Raw genomic sequence first — 19,134 nt, 5'->3', positions numbered from 1 at the left:
CCCTAGCGCCGCCACCCGCGCCAGGTGGGCGGGACCGACTCCTCCAGCACCCTCCGCCCGAGCCCGGAGTCCGCGAGCGCCGCGGAGTCGCGGGCGGGACTCGGAGCGGGCCGGGCAGCAGTGGGCGCTCGCGATCCTCTTCTGCCCTGCCCGCTCTCCCTCCGGGCCCGGCTTCCTCCGTCCCCTCCTCCTTCTCCTGCTCCTCCTCCTGCTCCTCCCCTCCTCAGGACTGAGCACCAAAACGCCCGCCTGCAAGGTCTCCGGCGCGCTGGCAGCCGCGAGCCGCCGCCACTGCCGGGTCTCCGTGGGTGCCTGCGTCCCTTCCACCGCGCGCTCGCCTGCCTGGACATCCGCTCCACCTGCCGCGGGTGCTCGGCGGTGCTGCCCATGGCCCAGCCCGAGAGCCGATTGAGGGCGCCCGACGGGCTGGACGGCGGCGTAGCTCAGGTGAGTGCAGCGCGCGCGGGGCGGGGGCCGCCGGGCTGGGGAGCGGCGGAGCCGGGGATGCCGACGTGCCTGCACCCGGTGCCCGGACAAGTGCCGGGACCAAGGTGGGTGCAAGCTGGAGCAGGTGGAGGGGATGGGGTGGGGGATGAGGAAGGCAGGAGAGATTCGGGGTTTCCCCATGCTCCTCACCTCTTGCCCTTGCACCTCAGTTCTTCAAGTCCTGAGGGACAGGTCTAAAAGGGCAGGAATCGGGGTTTCAGGATCTTAATGGGTTAGGATTTTTTTTTTCCTTATAGCAGCCGTAGGTTCTCTCCTGCCCGCCGCTCGGCGCCCGAAGCTTCTTCCTGGGACTGTGTGAGGCAGCGGGAGTGCAGCGCTCCGCCGAGCCGGCTGCACCTGCAGCCCGGGGCTGCGTTCCAATGCCCTGGGCTCAAGTCCCTGGGCCGAGGAGCAGGAGGAGGGAAAGCCCCTGGTTTGCGTTTTCCTTAGGCAGGAGTCGATGGGAGATGGGGCATCTCCCGAGGGCCAGAGGTGCGCCTAACGCGGGAGACGGAGGCGACTGTCCGGATAGGAAGTAGCCTCCTGGTGAACCCCAGGTGCGCGCGACTTGATATGTTTCTTGTTACTTTTTACTATTTTTTTTTCGTCTCGGCTTCTATTTGGGGCACCCGGGGTAGAGACTTCTGATGGCGGTGGGGTGAGGGGTGACGAGGCTCAGAACGCCAGGGGAGAGAGCGTACCCCGGCTCAGGACGCGCTTTCTCGCGGAGCGGGTCGGCTCCAGGTGCGCTCTCCCGGCCGAGCGCTAAACCGTGCGCTGCTCCCCCTTCTGGCTCCAGCCTGTCCCGGGAACTCGCCGGACGCCCGCGAGAGAGCCGCACCTGGAGGGCGGCGCACGGTGGGATGGAGAGGCGGCTTCAGCGCCAGGTGCGGGGTGTCCTGGCTCCGCAGTCACTTGCAGGCGCTTTAGGGCTAGCATCGCGCCCCTCCGCCGGGAAGACCCCTGCACTTCCCCGCACACCCTGGACCCTCTCTCGGACAAGGGGCTCTGTCCCTCCCTCTCCGCCCCCACTTCGCAGAACCAGCGTGTCCCTGCCTAGCCTTGCGCACGTCTCGCTCCTCCCCTCCCCCTGTGTTATCCTGGGCTATTTTTAGCTGCAACTTGTGCCAAGATGCTTCTTGGGGGGATTTGGGGGAGGCAACTCCAAATCCGCCGCCTCTGGACTGCAATCCCAGAAACACCCTGCTATTCGGCAGCAGCCACAGGAGGTGGCTGAGGGGCTCAGGGTGGAGTGCGCTCGCCTTCCTCTCGCAGCCCGGGCTTTCAGAGGGAAACCTCTGCCGCCTCCGGCTCCGCTGCGCCGCTGGCCTCTCTAGACGCAGTCTCATTCGCTTTGGCGCTGGGCGCTTGGCCCGCTGCTTTGGCACGCAGGATCCTTCAGCCCCACTCCTGCTCTCTCCCTGGGGAGAAATCTCACCTGATGTTGGAATTACCAGGTTCCAACCAACGGTTAATTCCAGCAATTTCATCCTTCCAAAAAAATTAAAAAGGAGGGAGATAGAGCTATCTTGTACTTCCCAGCATCTTCAAAACGCATCCTTTGACACTCGAAATCCGGCTTTTTTGCTTTCCCATAACATTGGGTGCAATCCGAAAAAGCCTGACCTAGTGAATTTTCAAGGGATGAACGCCTCCTCTGCACATCCTCCCATTACCCTGCCCTTTGTACTTCCAGGGCTTGAAGCCCCCCACTACTCAGGTTGCAGAAATAACATATAGCGATGGACCGTTGTGTTATGTAAGGTTTTCCCCAGCGCTCAGCACGGAAAGCTGAAGGAGCTGTTCTGGGCTTTAGTTAGCTCCTCTTACTCTTTCAGTGGAGTTTGACAGGGATGGACAATTTCATGACTAAGCACTCTTAAGTTGAAGTGGTTAATTACGCCAGCAACATTCCATGAAGATCCCACACTGAGGCTGTTAAACTGTGCCTCTGGGCATCAGGTCCTCGGAGCAGCTGCAGGGTCCCCAGGCAGGTGGTTTTAAGAAGATGGGTTGGACTGGAGGAAGCTAGTGGGGAAGTGTTGCCTTGGCTTTGCAAATGGGTATATGGAAAAACCCAGGGCCCTGGCTTCTTGCTGGTATGCCCATCCCCCACCCCTCAAGGCCACCAGCTAAAATAGTGCCTGGCACTGGTGAGTTCCTGAGTAACTCTTGTTGAGGACGGAGTTTGGCTTTAGGTGGACTCCATAACGTATCTGGGACTTGTACTTTTGTTGGCAAAAAAAAAAAAAAAAAAAAAAAACAAAAAACAACAAGGAATTCTTGTTGGAAAATTCCTGGGAGCTCTTTGAAGGGAGGCCACATGGAAGCTTTTCTCATCTGGAAATAAAATGTGGCAGTGACTAGGGGAAGGCTAGCGGGAGGGACTGCCTGGAGACAGTGGCCTGATCACATGCATTGCCTTTCTGAGACAGTGGCATCTACGGACGTGGCACACACAACCACGGTGACTGTTGAGTCGTGTTTTCTCTGGGGAGGCTGGAGTCTGCAGGGAGGGACAGGCTAATTATGGGTTTTCTGAGGGAACAGAGCCTGGACCCAGGCATGCTTGGGCAGCAGGTTCCTGGGCTTGTGTCTAAGCCAAGGTCAGTGGCTGGGTAAGACCTAGTTGTGGCTGCAAAGTAGCGACTTCCTAGCTGCCCCCAGGGAAACAGAGTAACTTTCCAGTTACCACTGAGGAAGGCAGGAAGTTTCCGGCTGGTGCTGGAAAAGACCAGGGTTGTGTTGCCTGCCCCTATCCGGTTCATCAGCCTGATGCTCTCCACTTCCCTCAGCCTGGCTGCGTGTTCCAGGCGTTTTCTGTTAAGGTCGCCCTTCTCTTTAGGGAAGGGCCAGAGAGTGCTAACTGGATTCCAGGCCAGCTTGTGGTCCCATGACCTTAGGCAAAGCACCCCCCCCCCCAGCCTCAGATTCTTCCTTTGCAGAATAGCTGTTGCAGCATTATTATGGGAAAGTGAAATACCGCATAGGAAATGGCTTTTGGCAATTATGACACATTCATGGAATTGAGCAGTTATTTACCTTCCTTGCATTTTTAAACTTTTATGTCTACTTTAGCATTCATTTTCATTGTTGTTTGTGTATGTCTGAGTAAAGTACAGTGCTAAATGTTGAATGAGCAAGATTTCATGTAACGGACCAGTCTCTTGTTGTCACTCCAGGTGAATTGTGCCAGCATCAGGCCTCACTGCTCCTCAGAATTACTGACTTCTTGTTTTCAGAATCAGAGTTAATCTTTAGAGTTTTTTTTTTTCTCTTCTTTAATGTATTGTGTGTCGTATTTCTTAAGAAAATCTGTGGAAGGAAGGCCTTGACATTGCTTTCCTCAACGCAGGAGGAAGTCACAGATGTGTGAGTGAGTGACGGGTTTCCTGAGATACCTGAGAACTGTCCCCACCCCACCCCCAGTCTGTTCTGGCTCTTCGTTGCCTTCCTGTAGGTATTGTTGTGGATTTGTCCTCAGAACCTAGCTCAGCGCCTGGCACTTAGTAGATGTTTGGTAAATATGCTTGGAAAAAGGATTGAATGAACACAGGAGAGCAGATGGCATCATTTCTGTCATAAAGATTTGCAATCTGCAGATTGGAAAATGTAATTAATTTTTTAGGGGTACAAAAGACTCCTGATTGGAATTCAGGTCTATCCCCATCCCACTCTTCCTCCCTGCCTGTGGTGCCTCGATCCTCCGTCACCACTTAAAATCCTAAGTGGTTAGAAGATGCCCGGCATCCATATTTAGGGAGCACCACCCTCTCTTCAAGGAATGTTTCTGGTGGAGGCTAGGGATCTTTCTCCTTGTCCAACTCCAGATTCTGAACACGGAGCTCAGCTGAGTGATCCCACCTTGGGGCAAGAGTCTTGAAGGACAGCTGAAAGACACAGGGGCACGTGAGTGTTTATTTTGCACCTTGGATCATGGGACCAGCAATGTCAGCTGCAGCATTGATGTCCCAAGGTGTGGTCCCAGAGGGGCCATTAAGCTGGCAGTGTCTTCATGCGCCCTCTGACATGAGGTTCCCTTCATTCCCTTTCATCCCAATCCTGGCTTCTTGGCTTCTCTCCGAGTCCCAGAGGCAACCAGTAGTCTCCCAATGAATTCCTTCTCTCTCAAGTTAGCAGAATTGCCGTCAGCTGGTACACACAGCCCTTGCTATTCATCTTCAGGCCAGCCTCCGGCAGAAAGCATTCTCAGCTTCCTCTGCCCGCAGGGAATTAAGTCCATTGCTTTTTCAGGCTGTTAGAATAATATTTACTGGGCCAAAGTTTGTCAATAGTTATGTGCTACCATGAGAGGCCTAGAAAAATGAATACATTATTCTTCCAAGGAATAGCCTGAACATAACAGAAATAGATCCCAGTGGGCATCTTTTCTTTCATTTTTTTCCCTCTCTGTTGCATGCTTTTTGGTCATTTCCCAGCAGGGGTCGCCAGCTCAAATGCTTTCGGCAGCTGGAGGAGCACCAGGCTGTGCGGAATGGGCCTACGGGGCCGCCTAGCTCACACCCAGCCTGGGGCTGCTAGAGGGATCTCAGACCTGGTCCTGCCAGATGAGATTTTCTTGTTATCAAAATGGACTGTGAGTTTATAGTTTTATGGAGAATCTTCTGACTTTCAAGTGCCAGCAGTTAACTCAGTATTTCTAAATAAAATCATGTGAATCTCACAAAACACGTTGGTGGATCAGCCTCGTATCCGCTGCACAGGCCTCCCATTTATGGCCTCTGCGGGGAAATTTGGCCGCAATATGAGATCCACAGGAATCAGTTTCCTAGGATGCCCAGGTGTGTGTGTCTGTGTGTGTGTGTTGGGGGTGCCTCGTAGACAGCGTTCCAGATTCTGGTCACGGTCACAGCTCTGTGTTTTTACGTATTTGGGATACACCTGTCCCTGTCTCAGTAGGCCATCCCATTTGCGTCTTTAGCAGGCCTTCCTTGAGATCCAGCTACATACCACATATTGTTCTGCTTCCTGTGGGCACAGCAGGAGCAGAGCAGATGGAAATCCTCACCCTTGCCCTTATCTTATAGTGGAGGAGACATACAAAAAGTGAGCTAGATAAGTAGAATCTCCTCTTGTTAGGTAGGGATGTGCTAAGGATAAAAAATAAACAGACCTGGGGAAGGCCCTGTGAGATGTCTCAGACCTGGGTGAGGAAGCCTAGGCAGGCAGCCAGGGACTTGCAGTTCAGCTTCTGGCTCCACATAACCGAAGTCGAGCTTCATTGCCTGAAATGAGAGATTGTTCCCTGTGGGAGCTCAGATTCTTGATTTTGTTCTGAGAGTTGCAATTGTGGGTTAATCCCTGATGTTGGCCCATATTCCCAGTTTTAATTGAACACATTTATTGGGTGCCTACCTTGTGCTAGGCATTGCTTTAAGTGTTAAAATACATCCAGGGCCAGTTCGCACAGAAATTGTAGGCCAGCGTGTAAGACACAAACACAGGATCACAAATGCTGAGACAACTAAAGCAATTGAGGAGAATGTTCAGCTCTGTTTTGTTTTTAATGTTAACACATTTATTTTCATCTGCTTGAAAGGGACAGAGAGGAAGAGAGGGTAGAGAGACATTTCTACTGATTCACTCCCCAGATGCCCACAACATGCAGTAGTCAGGGCAGGGCCAGACTGAAACCAGGAGCCTGGAAATCCATCCTGGTCCCCAGCATCAGTGGCAGAGCGCAAACACCTGGGGTATCACCCACCGTCTCCCTAGATGCATTGGCAAGAAACTGAATTGAAAGCTGAGGAACTTGGACTGAAGCCAGCATAAGAGGTGGCTTAACTCGCTGTACCACACCACCACCCCTGGTCAGCACATTTTTAATTTAACTTCAGTTAGATATGTGCCAGGAACAGTTTCAATCTGTGCTTTTCAGCTGTTTTTTTTTGCACCTGGATCCCATTATCTGTAGACTTTTTTTTTTTTTAAGGTTTAATTTCTTGATCTGGCACTGTCCTTTGTGTTACTACAAAATTTCATTTTGCATTATGAAAACAAAGTATTTTCAAATGTGTTCCAAGTGTGAAGTATACTTGTGCGCTTTTGAGACTGTGCCACACCCTTTCCCAAATCTGCCTCCACCGTTGCTGGCAGGACAGTGGGGCCAGGGATTCAGAAGGAGTTCTTGTTCTTGGAGGACTGATGGTTAGTGGGAGAGTCAGATGAGTTAGCCACATCCTGGCCTCTGCCCCTCCCACTCAGGAGACCATCCCAAGGATAGTCCCAGTTCATCATCCTGCCTCTTTCAATGCAGCAATTTCAACTCACGTAATTGTGCAACAGGGGCGTTTATCTGGAGTCCTCTTGTTACTTGATTGACTCACTTGCTTACTACGCCTGCTCCCCCCACCAGATTTCTGTCCTTGAGCAGAGCAGGGATCTGGAGGAGTATGTTTGCTCCAGTTTCTAGAACAGTATGTCTGCTTCCAAGTAGCTGCTCAGAAAAGCATCGGGCGGCATTTCTGTCTGGGGGAATTCGGAAAGGCTTCATGGGGGGAAGAAACATTTGAAAAAAGAATGGTATGGGTATAAGAGGAAAAGAAATAGCACGATGAAACAGTCAAAATTTGGATAGTCCTCACCCTTGCTGAGGACTCGGTAGTCTATTTCGAGGGATTCCAATGTGGTCAGTTCAGCTGAACACCTGACACTTTCACAGGACCACTTTGCTGAGTGGGTTTCAGCTGTGCAAAGCACTGTGGCATGAAAAGAATGTGGGCTGGACAGCTGCTCGCTTTGATACAGTGTGATGCTACCCATTGTCTCCTTGAGGTCCCTAAGCGGTCCTGCAAGGGCAGCAAGGGAGCTCTTAGCATCCTCCCTTTAGACTCAGGAAACTGAGGTTCCTAAGTGAAACAGCTTCTCTTAGCTCCCCTGCCCCAAGGTGTCAAATGCTGGACCCACAGCCAGCCTTCTCCACCTGCAGCGAGCAGATGGCTCAAGGTGGAGATGTGTTAAATCCTCAGAGGACTGACTAGACCACATTTTCTGTAAGTGAGGAAATACATTTGGATTTAAAACGTTCACATCTCCTTTTATCCGTCAAGAACTTCCATTTCAGCATTTTATGTCTTGTCGAATTTCCCCTAGAATTCCTGCAGATTAGGCCCACGTACACCCTGCAGTGGGTTGTTTTATGTAAATGTCTTCCCTCTTTAGTTGGGGAGAGTAAATCAAAGTCCTGTATCAGCAGTTAGAATTCAGTAGGAGAAAGGTGATTGCAGATGTAGCTGAAATGAAAAGGCAAGCTCGCCTTGCTGTGCTCGGAAAATAAATGTTCCGGTGGCACAGGCTGAGGGGCTGGGAGCCGCCTCTGGAGAGCTGCTGGCCTCTTCCTCGGGCCACTTCTCAGAGCACGCTGTCCCCAGCACCCCGGGTAAGAAGGCGAGGGAAGGGCTCAGTTTCAGATTTCTGGGATAACAATTTTAAGTTGTCCTTGTGACAGAAGATGCATGAGTTTCAGAGTCACATCTGTTTGCATTTCTGTCTTGGTTCTTACTTCTCATGTCAACTTGGGAAACAGAGCATTTCTCTAGGCCTCCATTTCTCAGTGTTCTAGGAACGATAAAAGGACCTGGCAAACACCAAGTGCCTGGCTCTGTGCTCAGTGGAAGGTATCCTGCTCTTGTGCACAGCTGCTGGGTTTAGCAAAGAAAACTGCAGGATACCCAGTTCGACGTGAATTTCAAATAAACAAGTAATGTTTTAGGTCCGTCCTAGATCCTGAACACTAAGACATTCCCACATTGATTGTCTGAAATTGAAATTTCCCTGGGCATCCCATGTTTCATTAAGCATCCTGTTATCCTGGCAACAGTCCTGAGAGATTGCGCGAGAGCTTCAGAAAGTTTGTGGAGAAGTGGAATTGAAAGATAAGTTTATTCTGGTGCAGGGGTATTTTGCAAAGCGTGCATAATTTTTCCATCATATGTGTTGTCCGTGGACTCTTTGAAGACAATTTGTGCTTTTCTGAAAGTTCTAGAAGCATGCAAAGTGAGAGAAATGAGAAGACTGGAATCTCTAAGGTGAAATGATTTAGCCTTGGGGAGAAGGATTCAAGATGAAAGAGAAGGGTTGTCTTCCCTGGTGAGCTAAGCAAGAAAACAATCAAAGGAAGGTGAACTTGTTTGTTTGCTTAAAGGAGCAAGAGTGTGTGGACCCAAACACAACTTTCTGTGCATTTAATAAGTGAAATTTTCTCCCATGTCATGAAGACATGAGCCAGGTTGTTCTGAACCCTTCAGAGAGAAGGAATTTCAACTTGTGTGGCCACCAGGGTAGTACTGGGTCCATTAAGACAGCACCTTATTAAATACACATATTACTCCAAGCTCTTTTCTGCAGGGCTGGTATTCAAAAGCCCAGACTCATACAAGGGCTCTACTGAGAACACTGAAGGGAGACTTTGTGCTTGGAAAACTCACCCCTGAAATTGCCGTTGCATCAGAGGAATCCAAAGCTAATAAAACTGTTAGCGGGCCCTGCAGTCTCACTCCCTCTACTAGATGACCTCCGGATGTAAATTGAACCTGAAATCTGCCCTAAGACTGCTGGAGCATGTTGTTTTGAGGATGGCTGTGAAAATGCTGTATTTCCATTCCAGGTAATAGCCTGGTGGGGAACTAAATTAACAAGAATTTTGTTGCAGATGTAGTTTCCAAAGCAGAATTTTATGATTTCTTCAATAGTGAAGTATTGCTCATGCTGAAATACTGGTTTCTATTGCATAAGATATTAATAACTCTTCATTTAACCTGAGCCACTTACCAACAGTTTGCGTCTATAGAACATGGATCAGAAAGGAGGGAGAGCAGCAGCATGGTTAGCACGAAGGCTTGCCCAGCTGGAGAGATCCATGTAGAGTCCACGTGGCTACTTTTCATTTGCTTCACATGCCTAAGCCTCAGTCTCCACACCTGCAAAATGGACACAATGAAAACTAGAGTACAGGAGGTGCAGTGCTCATAAATTGTGCTTTACACAGTTCCTGGCACATAGTCCTTTCAGAAAAAAGATGCTATTAATAAGCTAACAAAAGAAAGCAAAGTGGGGCCCTAGATAGGCAAGTCTTTGTCATGCCACAGAGACCATGAATTAAACCTCATATGTTGTCTTCATGGTTGAGTGCTTGGTCTCTATTTCTTTAGTCTTAATTTATATAATTCAAGCAAACATCATTACTCATTTTCGGGGTCAACAGATTAGAAATAGCAGTGCAGAAGGGATTTGGAAGGGCCCCTTAGGGGACGATAGAAAGTCCAGGGAGAGAAAGGGCAGCAAGGAGAAAGAACGGAGGGGTAGAGGGGAGAGAACAAGAGAAGAGCACGTGAGAGAAGACAGGAGAGCACGGGACAACCATGAACAGCAGACCAAAGGTTTTAGAGGCTGGAAGTCCAGTGCTATTTTGTGACAGGACCGTCTTAGGTGGTCCCTGATTAACCCCGATGCTATCATTTGGTTAAACGTCACCCCCTCTCCTTGTCCCAGAAGTCCTCAGGTCCCCAACATAACAACTGTGTGACTGTGTGGTTGAAGGAAAGACACGAGAGCTGCAGGTGTCGAGCTGGAAAGAAGGTGCACCATGGTTTGGGCAGTGAAGCACTGCCTCTCCCCGTGTCCTACGACTATAAAATCACAGGGAAACCCAGAGAATAGGGGACTCAGAGCCGTCTGGTGGAGCCCCAAAGGACCTGGCCGCGGTGGTCCTGTCACTGTGGGGGATTTGCTTGGTCTGATTTTAGTTTCCTGATAATCTTCAGCTCTGACGCAGGGGAGCTCCAGGGTGGTAACCCTGCTGCCTGGTGCCTCCTTGTGAGATGATCTGCAGGCCTGCTGCCCTCTCAGCCACATCTCCACGCCACATGACTGACGTTTCCAGAGAGGCAGATTGGTGCTCACTGGTCATCTGCAAAGCAGGATCAGCCTTGGGGTCACTGGAGCTCCTTCCCTCAAGTAGATCGGAGGAGTCAGTGGTGACTCTGGGCTCACAAGAAGGTCCCCTGACTGAGACAGGAGTATGTGATTGAAGTATCTGACATTGGGGGTGTGGCTGGGCTTCTCTGAGCTTTGGCTGCCTTATCTGTACTTGAAATTGCACTTCTTCATGAACTTCTATTGTGAGATCACTCTTTATAATATATGTAGCACACTCATTAGAGAGACTGGGATGTAGCATCTCTACCGTGGCATTGAGTAGTATCCTGGCTCCTGCCTTTTGCCTGGTTCAGGCTCTGCTATTTTAGGCATCTGTGGAATGGATCAGTGGATGGAGGCTCTTCCTCCCTGCTTATCTCTCTGTCTCTATCCGTCAAATAAAGAAATAAGTATTTTAAAAGAATGTCATCAAGGATCTAGCATCTTATCTATCACCTTTCAGTCCACTCCTCTTTTTAGCTGATCCACCCCTACAGGCGATAAGAGGGCCACTATGCCCCTAAACAACCAATCTCATCACTCATCTAAAAAGTAGGAAAAGAGGATAGGGGCTTCTGTGTTTTTAATCAGGGGGCGGGGAGCCTGAAGGTCTTTCTCAAAAGCCTCTAGAAGAGGGTCCCTTTGGGTTTCATTAGCAAAAACTAAGTCACAAGACCACAGGTTTAAAAAAGTGAGAGTGGGAAACTAAGGCACAGAGACATTTAAAGCAATGAAAGAGAAAATTAATCGAATGTGGTGACTTTGGATTGATCCCTCCTGCCTCCGAGCAAGTATTGCCTTTATGTTTGTACATTGCAATCGATGATTGATCCTGTTCAGCTTCATAACCTCTCTTTTATTGCTGTCTTCAGCTGAAATAATAAATCTTGTATCCTGGATTCCCCCTTTACCCCCTCTCTGGCTCCATAACTTTTGCAGTTTTTGCAATGGCCAATATTTCTCTGTTAATCTCTCCTGCTGACCTGAGATGTCTTTGTAGAACACCAGGCTAATCAGGTCCTTGCCCTATCCCTGATGTGCGTGCTCCACGGATGACATCGTTTATGGTTTTGGTTTTCAGGTGTGGGACTCTGAGATGCAAGACATGATCAGGTCTCAGCCACAGCTCAGCCAGTGGTTTCATTGCAGGATCACCGTGGGGCAAGTTAATAACCGCTCCAAACCTCAGATATTCTTTCATGGTTTTTAATTATGTGCTTTTCATACACTCATTTATTTCATGATGAATCTGTCTCTGTGGATTAAGTTGTAGGAAGAATGGAACTTTGTGTTTCTAGTCCCCAAACATGGATCAATCCTGAACCAATGCCTGGCAGACAGTCGGCACCCAAGAAATAATGGTTGAAAGCAAAAGGCATAAAAGCCTAATACTCAGCATTTGTAGAGCCATTTTGATGATAATGGCTTGAATTAATGCACATTGTGGTTGCTTGAAAACTGGCTCTTCTCTCGCAGTTTTGTTTTTTGTTATAAAAGTGGTGATGAACTTCAAGTTTTACAGCATGGCACTCGTTCTGTCCATTCAAGCCTCAGTGGTGAGGATACCATTCTCCATTATGTACACACCTAAAAGTCTGACCACAGGATCACCCATTGAACCCTTAGAGATAAATCAGGAGTGTAGACATACCCACGCTTTGCCTCTGCTGTTCCTCTGCCTGGAACCACCCCACTCTCCCCTTTCCCATCGGATTCAGACTGTGCCATTCTTCAAAGCCTGCCTGTAGCTCTCTTGTTCCACTCATGTCCTCCTTGTTTCATGGTAAATCACTGCATCTGTGCTCATCAAAACAGTCTCCTTTTTCCTGGTATGGCAGCTAGGACGGCACTTTCATTCCTAGTTGACACTCATCATGGCCAAGAGGACAGTTGTGTACCACCTGGCCTGAAGCAGTAAGGATTCTCTTCCCTGCCAGCCTGGTGACCTGTACTGCTCAAGACAGGGGCCTCTCTGTCTTTCTGGGTCCCAGAGACTCGAGCAAGCAGGGTTCTGCTAGCAGCCTGCCTGGGAGAGGCAGCCCAAGGTTAGTAGGCACCAAGACGCAGGTGTTTATCTCAATTTAAACAAGAGGGTCCTGAGCAAGACACTGCCTACCTCTCCAGTGTGGCCAGAGCACTGCTGGTGGTGCAGGGGACATGGTTCTCATGGTTCTAATTGCTTGTTGCCTCGCCTCAGTCCCTCAGGAGAGAGCTCCCGGAGAGCAGAACAATCCACTGTGGTTGGTGCTTGCCATGTCCCATGCCTGGTGTAGGCATTGGTTCAAGATGGCTGAAGGAAACAGAAAGTGATGGGGGTAACGGTGAGGGGGAGGACCTCTGGTCCCTTTGGTAACTCCTAAGTAGAAGTGCCATTATTATAAATAAAAGCAGCAGTCTTTGAGAGGAAACTGGTGCTTTAGTTTAGATAGGCAGCTGCCATTTGTCACCTCTGGAAGGAATTAAAGTGATCTGAGAAAATGCCTCCTGAGCAAGGTCACTGCCACTTGCATTCTCTCCTTCCCAGAGCTCTCATTGGGAGCCTCGTCTACAACAGCCTTTCCCCGGCCTCAAGGCGCCCATCCCAGGGACATCCTGGCAGGTGGCACCTACTCCTGATTTGGGCATGCAGTCGGATTTTGGTTACAGAGGCCGCTGGGCCCTGCTGATTTAAGCAATGCCTGTATTTAAGACTGTCATCACCTGCTGCCTTTTCTTACTTGAATAGTGCTGTAAGGCTCTCTGCTAAAGGCTAATTATCTCATAATCATTGTCCTTTAAAAACACTAGATTAGAGCCACATTACACTCTTGATTCTGTTGTTCTTCGTCATCTCTCTGGGCAGAGCTATCAGTTCAGCAGAATTTCTTTGCTTTCACTGAAGAATGTTTTCCTCTCCTTTGTCAGTGCTTGGAATGTTGCTGTTCTCGTTACGCCTGACTATTTTATTTTAAACTCTGCTTAACTCGATTTGGGGCCTGAAGCATTCTCAGTGTCTCTTTGCAGAGTCTCCTGCAGTCACCAGCCAATGGACCTTTCTTGGGAGGTGTTGCTATCACCCCAACTCTTTGGTAAATGTTTATTTCAAAGGCAGAGTTGCAGAGAGAGAGAGAGAGAGAACACAAGGGAAATCCTTTATTCCTCAAATGGCTGCAACTGCCTGGACTGGGCCAGGCCAAAGCCAGGGGGCCCAAGTGGGCCAGCCTCTGCTTTTCCATGCACATTAGCAGGGAGCTGGGTTGAAAGTACAGCAGCTGGGACATGAGCCAGCACCCATATGGGGTGCTGGCATCACAGGCAGTGGCCCACTATGCTACAATGCCAACAGCCTCAGCCCAACTCTCAACTTATGGCAATACTCTATCCCATCACCTGATCTTCGAGCTCTGTCCAGTGACCTCAGCCATGACTGTCAAAGCACAGCCATCAATTTGGCAGGAACCACATGGACAAGTCTTCTAGAGTACAGCACACGTGAGCAGCTTCTGGATTGCTGGTGATGAGTGTGTAGGCCTCCTTGGTGTGGTGGTCTGCTCCTTCGAGGTGCACAGGCACTTCTTCCTCAGCCCACCTGGGTGCTCGTGCAACTGGGGCTGCTCCCAAGGACACTGTCTCCATGCACATATTGACCTTCATTTTCTCAATGCCGAAGCGCTTCCCGGATGACTTCGTGCTGAGGTTTTGGGAACTGCCACCTGTGTTTTGGATCTATATCTGACAGCAAGAGCTGTAGCCAAAACAGAACTCAGCAGAACTGTCACAGGAAGTCCTTATCCTTCTCCCATGACAGGGTCAAACTCATCCCTTGTATTGTCCAGGGTACAAGTACAGTAGCCAGCATCCTCAGACAGCACCACTGATGCCATGTTTGCCTCACTTGTGACAAGTATTTAAGCAAACAAGACTAGTTGCTATAAAACCTAAATGATTACTATCATTGTCATTTCATCTTTCTCTTCAACCTCGCTTCACTATCATTGATTGGGCACATGTCACTGAGTTCCTGTTTATTGAGTATCTGTGTTGGGGGGGCTAACTTCTTTTAGAAAAATAATCTTATATTTTTTAAAGATCTATTTATTTATTTGAAAGCAGAGTTAGAGACAGAGGGGGAGAAATAGAGAGGTCGGTGTTCCATCTACAGGCTCACTCCCCAAATGTCTGCAATGTCAGAAGCTGGGCCAACCCAAAACCAGGAGCCAAGAGCTGCTTCTGGGCCTCCCACCTGGGTGCAGGGGTCCAAGCACTTGGGCCATCCTCTGCTGCTTTCCCAGGCACATTAGCAGGGAGATGGAATGGAAGTGGAGCAGCTGGGACTCGAACCGGTGCCCATACAAGATGCCGGCACTGCAGATGGCAACTTTACTCATTATACCACAGAACCACAATGCTGGCCCCTCATTCAATTCTTGTAGCTCCCCAAGAGGATGGACAGAGTTCCCTTTCTTGAGATGCAGGAACTGAGGCCCAGAGAGGGATGTGACTATTCCAAGAGCACATAACTAAGCCAGGGTTTAACTGCAAGGTAGTTTAATCTCGGTCGCTTTGCACTTCCCACACTACCCCATTTATTCTCCTATTTCCTTATATGTCTGATTTGACCTGGTCTTGGGTTAGAAGTGTTCAGCTTTTGTTTTGTCCTCACCAGATCCCTGGGAGTTTCTCAGGGCCCTTTTCTGTGATACATTTCCCAAACTACTTCTTCCTGCTCCCCTTTAAGTTGGTGAAAACCTGTCTGAACTGTAGCCTCTTTCATCTCACTGGATCAGAAGTGTTTGTTTCCATAACGGGCTCTTCCTCTCCATAGGGAACTCCTCAGGGGAACTATATCTCCTGCCCATGTTCCTGGACATGTCCAGCAGAGCCTGCACGTAGGAGGCCTGGCTGTGTCCTGAGCAAATGCTGTGTATCCTTGGGCAGTGTCTGAATTGCTAATTTTACAGTGAGGGGAAGGAGGAAGGAGAAAATAATTGTGAGAAGACATCTTAGAATCCAAATAAGTGACTTGCAGTATTAAGTCTCTCCCTACTAATCCAAGTATTTGAAGAAAAGCTATGAAACACCAATCTAGAAATACCAACACAATCCTCAAAGCCTCATTTATCTTGAGCCATCGTTCTTTGGCTGAGCCTAATGAATCTTCAGGTTTAGTTTTGGTACCAAAGTGGAAGGCAAAGCCTGGCCTGAGCCTGCAAACCAACTTCTTAGGGAAGTAAATGTGGTTGTTAAAGGAGAAAAGCTGTGCAACGGATTGATCAAAGCAGACTCAGCCAGTTTTACCCATTAGCTACCTCTGAAAAACTCATCCTCCTGGGAGCATCATTTGGGTTGAAAGATTGCAGGACCTTGAGGTGTGCGCTGGCCTCATTAATGCTCTGATGGCCTGGAGAGGGTGTGTGAGTAGCTGGGAGTCCTGAAATCTTGCTCAGCCCCTGAGCAGTCACAACCACACAAATGCATGTGCGTGCACACACACACACACACACACACACATTTTATGCAGCAGGCACCTGTTCAGAAGAGCTGCAACTGGGCACTTCCTGGACTCTGCTAAGGTCTGGTTGAATCCAGTGGACAACACAAGGAGCAACCCAGAAAAGCCTGTGTCATCCAGGCTCTCTACTTGTCCCTCCTTCCCTCCCTCCCCCCCTTCCTTCCTTCCTTCCTTCCTTCCTTCCTTCCTTCCTTCCTTCTTCCAACACCTTTGTTTTTCCTTCTGTTCAGTAAGACCTGGGGGAAGTAATACAGTTATTAAGAGATGGTAACTCCTTTCCACATCATTTATTTTTCCTTTAATTTTTAAATGCAAACCAAGCCATTTCTAAATGCAGCTCTGTATTAGTTCTTCTTATTTCATAACACGTGAACAAAAACATTCTTACGTGGGATATATGTACAAGGAGAATTCAAAAAATTATTGAGAAATACATATCATGAAAACATTATGCATGGATTTTAAAAGATTTTTGTACTGGGGGTCAGCACTGTGGAGTAGCAGGCTAGATCTTCACTTGTGGTGCTGGAATCCCATATGGGCACTGGTTCGTGTTCTGGCTACCCTTCTGATCCAGCTCTCTGCTTGTGACATGGGAAAGCAGCGGAGGGTGGCCCAAATGCTTGGGCCCCTGCACCCTTGTGGGAGACTGGGAAGAAGCTCTTGACTCCGGGCTTCGGATTGGCCCAGCTTTGACCCTTGCAGCCATTTGGGGAATGACCCAGCAGATGGAAGACCTTTCTCTCTGTCTTTCCTTCTCTCTGTCTGTAACTCTGCCTTTCAAATAAATAACGGCTTTTAAAAAAGATTTTTGCACCAAAATAAGGTTATCTTTTAATTCTATTTCCCAGGAACTTTTAAAGCACCCTCATTGATCTAATTTTTCATTATCTATGGCATCTCTATGCCCTGCTAACAAACCTCCTGTTCTTATCCCTCTCACTGTCCTAATCCTAGTATAATCATGACAGTTTTTGTTTGTTTGTTTGTTTTTTTGCCTTCTTCCTCTTTGGTTCCTGTCCAGTTGGGTCTGGTTTGTGTGAAGGAAGAGGTAGGATGTATGTCACTTTGTCCTGATTTCCTGGTGTCTGACACATAACATTTCTAGTTAGGTCTTAAAGATGTGGATTCTCTGGGCTTGCTGATACTCTGGTTCTCTCGCCTCTTGATACTCTTCAGCATTGGTGCTGCACTTCCTTAGGGAGAGGTGGAATGTTATACATGGTAAGAATGAGAAAGCTGGACCCCTTTAGCAGCTCTTGGTCCTCCTCTGTTGTCCTAAGCCATTGTGCTCACTCTCAAACTTCTATACCCCAGTGCAGCAAGCAACAGCCCTGCGGTAAACCACCTCCATCCTGCCTAGAAAATTGTTAAGATTGGGAGAAATTAAGTCATTTCCTATCACATGCACATCCTGTTGGTCCATAGCCCCAGGCAAAGGGCTTCTACTGGTATGCTTTATTGCCAGTGAGGAACTTTTTGTATAATGTTTTTCTTAATCTACTGGGACTATTTTAACAAAGCACCATAGAATGAGTGTCTCCCCCCATCCCCAGTAAAATGCATTATTCCTCTAACTCCTCTTATCAAGAGGATCTCAGCAGCTTAGAAATTTGATAGACATTGCTACTTTTAACCTATGAAATGTTAGACTGATGCTGGCATGAGTGACAAAACTTTGTGGTTAACTTTTAACAGGAATCATTGTTTTCAATTTGGATGATACAGGTTGAGCATCTGTAATCTGAAATCTGAAGCGCTCCAAAATGCAAAACTTTTTGAGTTCTGACATGACACCACAGTGGGAAATTCAACACTCTGAAACTTTATTTTAATACACAAAATTATTAAAAATATTTGTAAAGTTATAATTAGGCAATGTGCATATGGAGGCTATGAAACATATGAATTTTGTGTTAGTCCCCAAGAGATCCCCAAGTATCTCATTATGTATACAAGTATGCAAAGATTCCAAAATCTGACAAAGTCCAGAATTTGAAATACTTCCATCCCCAGAATTTTGGAAAAGGTATACTGTAGTATCTTGCCATGAAAGACAAGCAAGTTTATCTTTTAACTCCCTAAAGCCTTCCCTTTTGAGTAATATTGAAAGGTTCCAGAATTTATGACATAGTTGTTTCCCTTTGGAAATAACGCTTGGAGTATTTCCATGTCCTGCTGCAGGTCAGATAGAAGTCATGGTGGAAGTGTGGGTCTGGCTCCCAGCTCCGCACCCTGTTCAGTCCAGTTCGTTGGTCCTTGCAGGCAAGGCAGGCATGGGGAAGCTGCATGAAATAGATATGAAATACCTGTGCTAGCAACGTTTGTGGTCTGACTAAACCTGCATTAGTGACAGCAGTGGAAATGACAGTCTGGCACTCACAATAAGTGACGTTCCTTGAGGCCTATCTATACACCGTGCCCTCTCTTAGCGCTTCATGTAACAGTATCTCCTTTTGTTCTCATGGCAGTCCTACAAAGCTGGTTCTGTTTCCATACCCACATTTCAGATGAGAAACTGAGCACACAGACATCAAACCTCTCACTCCTTGTCACACACAGGAAAGATGAGGCAGAGACTGGACTCACAGTCAGAGTCTTAACCAGTAGCCTCCCCACTGTGAGTGCCTATCACTCATCTTGATGATTCCTGAATATTTTCTTTAGATGCCAGCCTGCATCAAATGCTTTATGTAAGTAGTAATAAATAACATTAAAAAGCATAAAATACAGATCATTTTGTATCAATATTCAGAAGGTATGAATGACTATGTCCAAAATGATTAAACGACACAGACCATTGTGTTGGAAGATGCTGAGTTCTCATGAGAGGTAACAAGAGATTTAAATATTTAAATATGGCATTTAAATATTTCAAGATTAGGAAGATAATAAAACAGGCATCCCCTGTTTAAAATGCATTCATTATAGAGAAGTTAAACATTGAGTTTAACATTGGTAAACCAGGTGCTAATTTGTTTGGTAGATTTGAAATGTCAGAAAAAAGGAATATTCAACTTGAACAATGTTTCTGAATGTTTTGCAGATAAGGGACACATAGAAATGTCAGTGTGTGTGTCAGTGGGGTGGGGGGGATATTCCAGAGACGAGAACTATGCTTCAGAGCTTTGTTCAGGCCATCACATGTTGAGCAACAGTTTTACTCGGAAAAGGAAACCATGCAGGCACCGTAAAGCCCTGCACTGCCATGGTCCGGCCCC

General features: G+C 48.0%; 1 protein-coding gene across 3 annotated transcripts in view; it reads left to right on the top strand.

The window, feature by feature from the left end:
- Nucleotides 1-306: 306 nt before the first annotated feature.
- HS3ST1 (heparan sulfate-glucosamine 3-sulfotransferase 1) overlaps nt 307-19,134 on the top strand; it is a 33,752-nt gene continuing 14,924 nt past the window's right edge. For 2 of the 3 annotated variants that reach the window (XM_017350365.4, XM_070069586.2), the window contains exon 1: nt 309-447. The gene's annotated coding sequence lies outside the window, so the exon portion shown is untranslated. Of the gene's footprint in view, nt 448-19,134 lie in introns of all 3 variants that reach the window. The other variant, XM_051830003.3, reaches the window with a different exon arrangement.

Source organism: Oryctolagus cuniculus, chromosome 2 (assembly GCF_051225735.1).
Source record: "Oryctolagus cuniculus isolate XC-2025 breed Fujian yellow rabbit chromosome 2, ASM5122573v1, whole genome shotgun sequence".
Lineage (NCBI taxonomy): Eukaryota > Metazoa > Chordata > Mammalia > Lagomorpha > Leporidae > Oryctolagus > Oryctolagus cuniculus.
This window is presented reverse-complemented; position numbering and strand designations above follow the sequence as displayed.